This window comes from Rhinolophus sinicus, chromosome 14, assembly GCF_057876585.1.
Source record: "Rhinolophus sinicus isolate RSI-liver-muscle chromosome 14, RSI-T2T, whole genome shotgun sequence".
NCBI lineage: Eukaryota > Metazoa > Chordata > Mammalia > Chiroptera > Rhinolophidae > Rhinolophus > Rhinolophus sinicus.
Genome location: NC_142514.1, coordinates 113,636,080 through 113,650,201, shown reverse-complemented (window position 1 = coordinate 113,650,201; position 14,122 = coordinate 113,636,080).

The following is a 14,122-nucleotide window of genomic DNA, read 5'->3' as shown; positions in this document are numbered from 1 at the left end:
TGCTCAGTTCTTTGGGAACAATCCCATTGAGACCGCTGGCATAATAAAGCTGTGTTCTCCCTGATCTCTGCGTGCCGCTTGAGTCTCTCGGTCCTCGGCATTCTTCCACAACAGTGTGATATAAGAAGTGCCATTGGCCCCTCCAAATATAGTCTCCTTGATTTGAAGTACAGGGCCAACTTTTTCCCACTGCCTGCCTTCCAGAGATTTCTTTCCAAGGGATATCCTTAATACTGAACACAGCTCTCAAATGAAGATAGAGATAATGAAGAAATGCGTCCAGCTAAGAGTTTTCAGACATTTGATTGAACTAACAGGGTGGAATGGGATGGGGTGTGGATTACAAACAAAAAAACTCAGCCAACCAACTGATAGTTAATCAAATCATCCATGCCCAAGGTGAACTTATAATTTAGCTTTAGAGAGCAAGCTAGCAGGAGATGAATATTTAAATAGAGAAGTCGTACAACTACTTGAGGATTTGGAATTAGAGAATGTTAAATCTTTATCTCCTGGGGTGCTGACTGTGGTGGACAGATTCTAAAGAAGGTTTGAGGATCCCTACCTCCTGGTACGCACACCTCTGTGTAGTCCCCTCCCACTGAGCATGCGAGGAACCTGTGACTTGCTGAGAGAATATGGCAAAGAGGATAGGCTGTACGAGATTATGTGTATCTGATTATGTTATATAAGATCATCACTTCCAATTTGTAAGGTGACGCTTTCCTCCTTGCTGACTTTGAGGAAGCAAGGTTCCATGTTGTGTACTGTCCTGCAGAGAGAGCCATGTGGCAAGGAACTGAGGGCAATCTCTGGCCCACAAGAAACCGAGACCCTCAGTTTGGAAGTGGAGCCTTATTCAGTACAGCCCCAGATGAACCTAGTCCTGGCCAACATTTTCGTTGCAGAGGACTCAACTAGGCAATCCCTGGACTCCTGACCCTTAGAAATTGTGAGATAAGAAATGGTGTGCTATTTTAAGATGCTAAGTTTCTGGTGATAGTGTTACACAGCAATACATAACTAATACACTGAGGCATAAAACTTAGAGTGTGGTATCTGGTATCATGTAATGATATCTTATGATCTTTTCTGACTGTAAAAGCAGGGGAAAATAACTCTAAGGTCTTTACTAAATTTCCCCACTGCCAGTTTAACTTACTTCTGTCCTTCTTATTTAGAAATACCCATTATTTGCTCCTTTTTGGGGATAATAAACAGCTCTACTCATAGCACTGAAGGAGAGTTCTATCATGCCACCCATCCATGTCCAGAGGTGATGTTTGCCAGGCCAGTGAGATTTTCTCTCCCAGGCAAATGGAGTTGAGGTGTAAAGATAGAGTCCCTACGACAGGGTAAGAATCTGAAGCTGAAAGGTAGTGTGGAATTGAGGCCAGAGTTAGTGCCATGCTGACGAAAAGCCATGAGTGAACTGAAATTATAGGAGAACCAAACTAGGAGCCTTTTAGAGACAGCTGTACCTCAGAGAGGAGAATGGAGCAAGACACAGGGGTAAATGAGGGAAGAGCCTCTCAGGGCGAGAGGGAGACAAATTAGGGCTTGATTTTTCCAGTTCCCATGAAGTGTGATTTCATTTTCTGCAAAAGGGAAAGGAAGAGAGAGTGGAGACATTCCCTCTATCTTCGCAGCAACTCTTTCTTAATCTTGCAACCAAATTAAACCAGATAATATGTTTACTTTTAAAATTTATATTTTATTTACATGTGATTTGAACAGGTAATACACAGTTATTGCTCAAAAATAAAAAAGTACAAAAAGATATAAAAGTGAAAGCCTCCCTTATAAGCCGGTCTTCTATCTATGCACTAACTGCTTTCTACCCCTCATGAAGATTTTCCTGTGATATCAGTCTAGTGTTTATCCTTCCAGATATTTATGCATATTCAAGCAAATACATTTTTCTTTCCTTTCTTTTTCTTAATGTTGTCCTGTAATACACACTTTTCTGCACTTTGTTTTCTTAGTTAAGGTATCTTAAGTAAAAGACTTTCCATATCAATACACTAAATACTTCCTTGTTCTTTTTTATAGCTATAGTATTCTTTTATAGAAATGTGCTAATTTATATAGCTGGTCCCTTATTGACATATGTTTAGATTGTTTCTATTTATTTTGCTTTTACAAATAATGTTTCATTGACTAAATTTGTAGTTGCTTGATTGATTCTGTAGGTTAAATTTGTAGAAATAGAATTGCTGGCTCAAATAATACATTTATTTGTAATTTTTATGAATATTGACTAAATTGCCATCCCAAAGAGTTGTGTCAACTTCAACTTTCACAAGCAATGATGAAAGGAACTGTTCTCACAGCCTTGCCAAAAAACAGAGTACATCTTTTAGATGAATATATGGTGACCGCTTTGGGTGAAAAATGATCTTTCATGGAATTTTAATTTGCATTTTTCTTATATGTAGAGTATCTTGTCATGTTTTTTCCTGTGCATGCTCTTTAATGGCCTTGGCCTTTTTCTGCTAGATTTTTAGTTTTATTGATTTATAGTATATCTTTTATTTTTTAGCATTATTAATGCATTGTCTATAATATGATTTGCAAAACAATTCCCCTTAATTTCTTGGATGTCTTTGACTTTATGTATTTGCTAAGTGTAAAAGTTTGACTTTTACAAGTGAACAAATCAAACTTTAAAACTTTATTTTTCTGAAATTACAGTCATTTTTACAAAGGTCTTCCTTATATTCAGACTAACAATTGTGTTCTCCATAGATTATTCCAGTTCCTTATGGTTCCATTGTAATATTTTATCCACTTTAAATTTATATTACTATAAAATATTAAGAACAAATGCAACTTATTGTTTTTCCAGATTACTACTTAGCTGTTCTGACACTATTTATTAAATAATTCATCTTTCTCTTATTAAATGCCACTTTTGCTTCAAATGGTCAATATTCTTTTTATAAATATATACATAAATGTCTTTTCTAGTTACCTATATACTTATTCCTTGTAATGTCCTTAGTTCTTTCCTGCAGATGTGACTTCTAGTTGAGATCTTATCTCTTCAGCCTGAAGAATTTCCTTTAATATTTCTTGTAGTGTGGATCTAGTAAAAACAAATTCACTTCACATCTGTTTAAACACATCTTTATTTTTGTCTATTTTTGAAGGGTATATTTAGTGCAATTTAAAATTGATAGTTTTTTCATTTCAGTATTTAAAAATGCCTTCTCTTTTATTATGGTTTCCATTATTTAATGAGAAGTCAGCTGTAATTTTCTTTTTTTTTTTTTAGCCCTGAGTTTAATGTGTGTGTTTTTTGTTTTTTGTTTTTTTCCTGGTTGCTTATAAGATTTTCTTTTTATGTTTAATTTTCACTCTGATGTACCTAGGAGTGAATTTCTTCATTTTGCCTGCTTACAGTTTGCTGAGCTTGAATGTGTGGTTAATATCTTTTATCATTTTTTCATTATTTCTTCATGTTTCTTTTGAATCTAAACATTGCAAGTGTACATACAATATCTTTCTGTGTCTTCAAGACAAGTCCCCATGCTACTATTTACTCAGCAAGTCTTGTGGAAGAAAACTGGTATACAGGAAACAGTAGCCCTGAATTTGGGCCTCCTTCACATTCTACTCCCACCATGCCAAACAATATATGAGGTATGATCAAAACATATGGTGAATGTTTAAATTAAAAAAAAAAAATATTACAGTAAAATACATATTGCCATTAATCCCCCTCAAAATACTCCCCCTCGCTTCAAACACACGTATCCCATCATTCTTGCCACTTTCTGAAGCAGATCTAGAAGTCCTCTTTTGTGAATGTCTTTAGTTGTGCTGTCATGGCTGCCTTGATGTCCTGAATCAATTCAAAACATTGACCTTTCATGGTCATTTTGACTTTGGGGAATAGCCAGAAGTCTCACAGTACTAGATCATGGTCACTGCAACATCACCATAAACTAATTTTAACATTTCGTGTGTTTCTTTAGCACTGTTTTGCAGTTTAAAACAAAATTTCATATGTTGTTTGTGATCCATGATTTATGGCACACTTTAAAACACATTTTCTGTTACCCATAGCTCATACCCTACTGACTGCACTGAACAAGTTAAAACTTGACACACACTGTTACTAAGGTTCAATGCTCTGCTTCCTGTATTGAAGATCCCCTGCCTTTCTGTTGGGTGGCACTCAGCAGCAGCATTCACTGTATTTTGTGATCACAATGGAAAGGCTCTGTGTCACACATTGCTTCTGGTATGGCAATTTCTGTCAAATAAAAACATTACAGTGTATCCCCATCCACCTTATTCACCGGATCTGGCATCGTGTGACTTCTGGCTCTTCCCCAAAGTCAAAATGACAATGAAAGGAAAACAATTTGAATGATTCAGGACATCAGGCAGCCATGACAGCACAACTAAAGACACGAAAGAGGACTTCCAGAACTACTTCAGAAAGTGGCAAAAATGATAGGATAATTGTGTTTGAAGCAAGGGGAAGCATTTGGAGGGGGATTAATGGCAATGTGTTTTTACTGTAATAATTTTAACATTCACTGTATGTTTTGATCATACCTCGTATAGCCATTAAGGGTTAAGTTGGTTTCTACTTGTCTCCACAAAGGTGCACTTGTCCATGCTTCCAGCCCTAGCAAATACCTCCATAGAGATGACTGTGACCACGGATCTCTGCTTGCCTACAAAGGCCTTGTTCCTTTGTATAATTTAATTTACTTAGGTTTTATCTCTACAGATCTTCAATGACTAAAGAAAAGTATGTATTTTTCCCACATTTATCTGGTATTCTCTCATTGTTTTTCACAGGGCTGATAGTCTTTTTAAATCTTTTACATCCTAGGTGGAAGTGAATCTCCTACTTCTTTTCAAAAAACATTTTAAATTTATACTTGCTTTTATCTTTTTCTTTTATCATTTTCTCTGGCTAATCTGCCTCATGTTTATTTGACCAGCTGAAAGAACCTTGAGGGTAGAAGAAAGTGTCTTCTCCTCCACATGCTATACTTCATTGTTTCTCTCCCCATTTTGTCTTCATTTCTTTGATGGTTTTACTTTTTCTTCCATTTTTCCCCCTGATCTTTGTCAGTTCATATTTTAGCTTCTATTCCTTTCTCTTTGCTTTCCCTCTGCCTTTCTTCCTATTTCTCTTAGCTCTTGAATCATGGCTTTACTTCTTCTTTACAAGGGGTAACATTTTGTTAAATTTAAAAATGTATTGTTAAAGATGCGGTCAAATTTCCAACTGCTTGTGATAACTTTTTCCCCCTGCTTTTTCGTCCTTTATCTGTCTTTTGTTTTTCCTCTTATTTCTATCCCCTTTTCTTGTGGTGGGTTTGTGTAGCTCCAGTACTGGTTCCTTTTTGATTATCCATTTTTTAAATAAGTGAACTTTTGTACATTTGCCTGAAACTCATACTTGGGAGAGCCACAGCTATGTTCCAGGTTAGTTGAAATGTTTTTGATTTTGTGTATGTGAATTTGGTTGGCCTTTACTTCTTCCCTGTCAGTGGATATAAGTAGGATCTGTGATGTCTTTCTCCCCTTCTGTCCTGGAAACAAATGGGTTACTACAAGTATGACTTGTTTATACAGTGGTACCTCGGTTTTCGAACGTAACCCACAAGTTCTAAACCGTTCAAAAACAGCTGACAGCTATGCTTCAGGATCTTGCACTCAGCGGAAGCCGTGTGACATGTTTGACTTCTGAGTCGTGTTTGAAAACAGAAGCATTTACTTCCAGGTTTACGGCATTCATAAACCAAAATGTTCGTCAGTGGAGACATTTGGAAACCGTGGTACCACTGTATATGATTCTTCCTGTAGTCTTACCTCCTGTGCTCCTTAGAACTAAGTAGATCTAGGGAAGCATCTGCTGTCAGTTGTTCCTCTTGTTTCTCTCATCACAGGTGAAGAGGTTAGACTTTACACTTCAGGGTACGCTGCTTTCCTTTCTTTTGAGAAGCTTATTTTGCTTGTTGTTTCTGTTCCACTATGGGTTTCCCTGTCTACTTCTTCCCATTAACAGTTCTGCTCTATCTTCACTGTTTTTGACGGCTTGTATAACCACCTATTTTGTGGTTTAGAGTTTTAGCTTTTTCCTGTTCTCACAAAAATTGGATTAATGATTTTGTTTATTGTTCTCCTTGTTGATTTTGGATGATTGCCAAGAGAAAAAAGGGAAAATGCAGACTTTAAGTTACTGTCTTCAAACTTGTAGTTATTTCATTATTTATGAATGTCTTCTACACGTCAGGTTCTATTAGGGTGGCTGTTGCAATACAAGTGTTACCGGAAATAATGTTGAAATCTTGGTTCTTATCTTCTTGAAGGAAAGACTTCAATCAAGAGACAGAATTTTGTGCAGCATGAACAGCAGAAGTTTATTAGTAAAAGAGAGCACACTTCGAAATATGGAGCAGGCTGACCCAAGAGAGGGAAGCAGCCTCAAACAGCCAGCAGTTTATTAGAAAATGCGAGTACACTCCGAAACATGGAGCAGGCTGACCCAAGATTGGGAAGCAGTCTCGCCTTACATTGCGTGAAGGCTTTTATTTCTGTGAGTAGAATTGCTTACCGTCTCCCTTCTCCCTCTTTCTTCCCAAAGTGCCTAGTCTTCTGGCATTTAGCAGTGCATTTCTTTGATTGAGGGGCATGTGTAAACACACCCCTTTGATTGAGGGACATGTGTAAACACATCCCTTTGGAGTATGTGAAAACCTGAAATCCTGTTGGTCTAGTAGGGTATTGGTGGTCCTGACAAACGATGTGTTCCCCACTTCTCTGACTTGTAACAACATACAAGTGTATCTTTGATTCAGAGGTCTGTGTAAGACTGGGATCTTGCTGGGCAGTTGCAAGGGATCTTGACCCAAGTTAAGAACTACAGTAGGGGCTTTTCTTATTGAGGCTAAATTTCTCCTTCTCCTGCTCATTTCTATCTATCTACCTACCATATCACAAGTTATAAGTTATTTGCTGTCTGGAAGAATCTGATCTGGAAAGGCTTCTTATAAATTAATTTAGATATTCTTGTAAAGGGTACTATTTTGAACTGCAAGATAAAAAAATTTCCTTAAACAGTGACAAAGCCTATCTTGTGCATTGATTTTTATTAGTTTTGAAAATCTCTAGATTTCTTTCTATAACTTACATCATCAGTGACTCCTTTATGACATCTCATACCTTAGGGTAATAATCATTTTTAATTAATTTAAATATTCTATGTAAAGCCTTTACCATAAGCCCTGGTGAACTGTTAGTGTTCAGTAAGTGTTAGCTTTATTTGCTGTGTTCTTTGTGTTTGTCACCCAGTGACTACTTGCAATAGCCTGTCATTGTTCCTATTATTGACTGAGGACTCTGAGGATCAGAAAGTTAAATAACTCACCGGAGATGAATGGCAACAACAGGTGTCACTCCCAGATCTGCTGCTGCTGTGACCTGTGCTATCAATCTCTTTTCTTAATGTCTATGTCATGCTGCTTGCTTTGAGAATTACTGAGAAATTAACTATGGTTCCTCTTTTAAAAATAAAATCATCCTTGCTCCTTTGTGCTTTTATTGGTTTCTTTTCCTTAGCCTTTAAAACAACTTTATGATTGAAAGCATTGCTTGGTTTGTGTTTATGTCAATGGAAAAATTACTGCTCCTACCTATGTATATCCTATACTGAGGACCTCCTTTTTTTTTTTTTTTTTTTTTTTACAGTAATATGGCTTTGCAAATTCCTGTCTAATCCCCCTTTCCATGGACCACATACTCTCTGGTCTCCCTTTCTCCTTTTTCCTAGGCCTCTCCTTTTTCTCCTCTCCCTCTGATCGCTTTCAGCTTTCTAGTTCCTTGAAGAGGTTAAGGTCACATTCTTAAGTACTTTGTGGAGCTGTGGTCCTCTACTATCTTAGAAAAGAAACGTCTGTGAGGCAAAGTTTTCTCTTGTGGATATTGACCCCTTATTAGAATACAATGTTGATGGGCTATTGTGCTAGAAAAGTCACTGTTTATTCAGATCCTTCGGAGAAGCAGATGCTTAAATGGAATTAGATATGCAGATATATGGGGAAATTCCTGTGAAGTATAAATAGGAGGAACCTAAGCACAGAGAGCCTTCAGGACATGACCCAGATCTGAAACTTGTAAAAGGAGAGAGAAGAAATGATTGGGTAGGGAAAATCTCAGTTTGCGGTGCCATTCTAGAAAGTTTCAGTCAGGCTGATAGGGGTCCTCCAGTCAAAATTATTTGGAACAATTCTACATTGTGTACGAATGGGACAGAACTAGTTTCCCTGTAATGCTCAGTCTTTGCCTGCAAGAAGACTGGCAGAAACATGGCTGTAGGGTTTACAGGAAGAAGCTCTGGGCAATCAGTTAACTATGCTTCTTTCAACAGGCTCTTTTGAAGATAATCTGACTGCATATCTCAGTGGCTGTCATGCCCCTTTAGTCCCTTTTGGCAAAGATGCACTCATAGAAATAGACTAAGAGTAAAATAAAGGAATAAAAGAGAACTCCATCTTGTCCTATTTAACCAAACTGGACTAATTCAAAGCAAACAATTAGACTTAAGTTCAGGAACTTGGGCAAAGATGTCAGTGTGTGTGTGTGTGTGTGTGTGTGTGTGTGTGTGTGTGTGTTCAGGAAACAAAATCAAGTGACTCCATTTAATTTTCAGGAACACACTGGCCCAGCTCTCCAGTCTAGAGAAGAAATAGAGAGCAGAGGGCAAAATTCCCTCTGATATTTGAGAGATGAGGCATCTTCAGCTGGTAGGGACTTTGACTCCTGCTTCTTTTTTTGCACTCAGTCAGTTGCCCTTAATATATATTGTGAACTTGGGACTGTCAACCTAAAATTTGGTAGGAGTCAATAATCATACAAAAGTGTTTATTTGGTATCGAAGAAGTGCAATTTAGGATACACAGATTTGGGTAGCAACCCAAAGAGTGTCCCACTAGGGAGCAAAATCAGGAGTTTTTAAGGGAAGAAAAAAAAAAGTAATGTTTGCATAAGTTGTTTACAAAGAGTTTTGATTGTTGTTGGAAACAGAAAGTTAGTCTTGGTTAAACATGAGTGGTTGCTAAGGCTACCCCTAAGCAAAAATCCTTTACTATAGCAAGTTGCAGGTTTTCTTTGCAGAATCCTTGGAATATTTGTGGTTTGGTCCAGTTCAAAAGTTCATGTTTCCATCCGGTGAGGACATGCATATACTCTATCTCCTTAGTAGCCTTCTGGCTTCATTTTGAAAACCTTAACATAAGTGGCTCCATTTTATTTCACCTTTCACAGAACAAAGGGGCTTGTGTATATGAGTGTTCTCTTTGTAAGACTCTTAAGAATAGAGTCTGTAGTCTGGAAAGGGTGAGTTTTTAAAACAGAAAAAATGTGTGTGGTTTATAAAAACACCCTTCTTTACTTTTTCTGTTTTGAAAGTATAAAATAATAAAAACTAAAGATATTTTTAAAATATAATTGCCTGCCTCAGGAAAGGTATCTTCTGCAGTGGCAGGAATTCCTTCATAGCTACCACCAAAAATAGGTTTCAAATAAGGTCACTTCAAGGCTTTTTATTCTTTGCATTTCAATTGGGAATCTTCGAAAAGAAGACAGAACACAGAAGGATCCAATTCATTTTAACGTTTATTCTTTCTGCCTCTCAGTGTGCCTCATTATGAATTTTATGGAAAAATCTCAGAATTCATTTTGTTAATTTGGCCAGATAAGTAAAGATCGACTGATTCCAAAGCTCTGTATGTATGAAAGAAAGAAGGCAAACAATGGACTAAATTTCCAAGAAATAAGCAAGACCAAGTTTACACACCTAGAATTGCATGAGTATTTTCAGAGTTTTTGTCTTACTTACACTTGTTAATAACTGTCTCAGTGATTTATATTGTATGATTTGTTCTTTTCCCTACCTATTGAAAAAGTACTATCAGCTTGCAAGGGGCAAAAAACAAAACAAAAAAAAAGCCTTTCTAATCTACTCGTATATTTTTACCCATATGCTATTCTAATTTACTAATGGGAATTGATTTATCAAATGATGGGCATTAACTCCTATGACCACAAAGGGTGGGTATAAAAGGTCTTGTCAGCTTTGGTACTTAATAGTAAAATATTGTCCTATGAAAATATTTGTAATGAAGAATCTTCAAATGGCTCTCGGTGAGACAAATCGTATTATCACTTAAGCACACATTTTCCTACTATGAAGATAAATGCTCTAATTTAATCTCATTTATCTAACAGCAGGAGTTTCCTTCCTATGACATTTTGTTTTATTGATATTCTTAATTATTTAAGAATTATTTCCCTAGCTCCTGCTCTCTCTCAGTATTTCTTCCATTATCACTTGTACGATTCTTTAGGATGTTATGTGCTGTCTTTTATTTAGATTCTCATCACCCTTGTCTTTTTGAACCTTTCTGAAATTTATTGCCTATTAGGTATGATCCTGCATTTTAAATGACTTACATAAATATCCATGGCAATTGTGTCATTGGAATTAATCCCTGGTCTTTAGGTGAAAAGAATTCACAGACTCACTGAAATGAGGAGAACAAGGAAGTAAGTTTATTCAAGGTGCCAGCATAGAAGTTGCTGGGGCAGAAAACTGCACCTAACTTTAGGTTAGCTTTTTCTTACATAGGAAAGGGTAGGAAATTTCCTTACAGCAGGAGATGTGATGTATAGATTGAGGTCATTTGAATGACATATGTTTGTTATATAACTAGTTTCTCTCTGCTCATGCTCTTACCCAGAATGCATACAGAAACACCCATGGGGGAGGAGGGGCAAGCCTTAATGTTCATTCCATTCTAATTGCATTATAATTAGGCTAGAGTTCAACTAACGGGCAGATTTTAAGTTTGCGTATGTGTGAAGAACCAGCTAATACCAGTTGGGTCTTATCTCCTTTTTTTGTGAGGGTTTGGACATCTTAGATTTATGTCTACCGTATTTCCCCAAAAATAAGACCTAGCTGGACCATCAACTCTAATGCATCTTTTGGAGCAAAAATTAATATAAGACCCGGTCTTGTTTTAATATAAGACCGGGTCTTTATAATATAAAATATAATATAATATAATACTGGGTCTTATATTAATTTTCGCTCCAAATGATGCATTAGAGCTGATGGTCCAGCTAGGTCATATTTTTGGGGAAACACAGTAGGGGATGAGCCTGGGCGGTTCCTGGGGAGGGGATGTAGGCCTGGGCAGTCCCCCTTCAGGCTCACCTTTATTAACCCTTTACTGCCTCATCAACAATGACCACTGCCTATTTCTCAGGTCTCACTTCCAGCCATTCCCCGCTGAGTACTTTATATTCTGATAACACAGAATTGCTCATGTCTTCTCATATCATTTTACTGTTTTATGCTTTGTTAATGATAGTAGCTTCATAGTCCCCTCTTTTAGTCCCGCCCCACTCCTTACCCATCTGTTCTATTTTCTTCAACTAACTCCAAATCATTTTTCAAACCTTAGTTCAGTGGTTTCCTCCTTCCTGAAGCCTTCCATGATTCCCTGATTCAGGATAGGAGTCCTACTGATACAGGAGAGCCCCCTCACTACAGAAGTTTTAAGCCCCCTCACTATAGAAATTTTAAGCCCTGTCACTATAGGAATTTTTTTTTAAAATTTATTGGGGTGACAATTGTTAGTAAAATTACATAGATTTCAGGTGTACAATTCTGTGTTACATCATCTATAAATCCCATTGTGTGTTCATCACCCAGAGTCAGTTCTTCTTCCATCACCATAAATTTGATCCCCCTTACCCTCATCTCCCACCGCCCCATCCCCCTTACCCTCTGGTAACCACTAAACTATTGTCTGTGTCTATGAGTTTTTGTTTCTCATTTGTTTGTCTTGTTCTTTTGTTGTTTTTGGTTTATATACCACATATCAGTGAAATCACATGGTTCTCTGCTTTTTCTGTCTGACTTATTTTGCTTAGCATTACACTCTCAAGACCCACCCATGTTGTCACAAATGGTCCTATATCATCTTTTCTTACCCCCGAATAGTATTCCATTGTGTATATATACCACAACTTCTTTATCCATTCATCTATCAAAGGACATTTTGGTTGTTTCCATGTCTTGGCCACTGTAAACAAAGCTGCAATGAACATTGGAGCATACATGCCTTTATGTATAAATGTTTTCAGATTTTTTGGGTAGATACCCAGGAGAGGGATTGCTGGGTCATATGGTAATTCTATTTTTAATTTTTTGAGGAACCTCCACACTGCCTTCCATAGCAGCTGCACCAGTCTGCATTCCCACCAACAATGTATGAGGGTTCCTTTTTCTCCACAGCCTCTCCAACACTTGTTACTATTTGTCTTGTTGATGATAGCCATTCTGACTGGGGTGAGGTGATGTCTCATTGTGGTTTTTATTTGCACTTCTCTGATGGTTAGATAGGAATTTTAAGTCTTCTTTTTCCTAGTTTCTTAGTTCCCCCCCACCCCCGTCTTAATCAATTTTTAAACTAGTTTCTTAATCCTAAACTAAAGATTGCTCCTAGCCTAAATCACAAAAGGTCTCTCACCCCTGCTTCAAATAACTACTTAAAAGCCTGTAACTTAAGCTTGTTAACTGTAATCACTGTAGCCCAGCACTCCTCTAGGCCATTCCAGACTTAACCCCTAAAAATAGATAATTGGGCTTTGAGTCCTATTCCTGGAGCCAGAGCTTTTACTTTATTAACTAACATCTGTCTCTCCTCATCTAGGGGCTGTTGGGATATGACTTATGTCCCAGCAAGGCTTCCAGTGCACCCCGACCAAGGCAGATATGAGACCCCCCTTTTTTAAAGATTATATAGGGTGAGAGTTCTGTGAATCCCCTATATGTAGGGATAGCTCTACCCTGCTGCTCAGCTTGAAGCAAATACAGAAGAAGAGACCCCCATCCCTCAACTCCCCATAGAGATTGATGGGGATCACGTCTCTCAGGGAAATCAACGCAGGCAGTTAGAGACAGGTAATTGGGTCTCTGCATTCCTGCACGTCCAACACAATCTACAAGGAGCATCGCCTGGAGTCCTCTTATATTCTTCCCTTATCTGCCCTAACCATTAATCACTGTGAGGACCTAACTAGATTAAATTGGTCACTCACACCTGCACAATAGAGGTTACATGACCTCCTTCTCACACTAGCCTCATTATACCATCATTATAATGTTGTACATACGCCCAGAAAGTTCATTAATACCATTATAATAGACTGAACTCTGGGACAGGACAGGCACTGTCTAAGAGGATGAGGTAATAGCCCCTTATCAATCACAGGTGTCAATCAAGCGGTCCTGCGCCCAGAGGGGAACAATCCATCCCAGAGAAAAAGAATAAAACTGCCAGACTCTGGCTGACAAAAGGCCCTTGAGCTGCCTTTCTTTGCGCTTGGCATGCTCCTAACTCTTTGGAGTGTACTATCCTAATAAACTTCTCTTTCACCACTTTACCTCTGTGTCTCGTTCAATATCTTTGCTCTAGACATCAAGAACATGGACGTGGTGCAGAGGATGGCTCATTCTCTAGTAATGTAGCGGCTAGGATTTCCGCCTCTCCCCTAGGAGGCCTGGGTTCGAACCCCGGTGAGGGAACTAAGCCCAGGCACTGCACCAAGACTTCGGTAACACTACCTCCATGTTCTCATGGTAACCTCTTCATGCTTCAGACACTTCCCACATGTAGTGATATCATCTTTCTGTTCCTGTCTCTCCCCAACACAAGCAAACTTCCTGGGGCAGGGATCATATTTCATTATCTTGCATCATACTCCTAGGAACGGTCCTGATCCATACTGGGTATGCAATACATGTCTGTAGAACAGGACTTCAGTTTCCTCTTCTCTTTTTGGTTCCACTCATTCATGTCCCTAATATTCTAGGTGTGGGGGCAGAGCCCCAGAAAGTAGTTTACAGGCTCTCGGCCTCACGTGGAGGGGTGCTGGCTCGGGTAGTAGATGGCCGTCAGCTGTGGCTGATTGGCCGTCAGCTGTAGCCATTGAGCCATTAGCCACTAATATAACTGCTGCGGCTACGAAGGAGAGCCGAGGAGAGTGGAGGAGAGAAAAAGAATGGGGCTAGCAAGAAGAT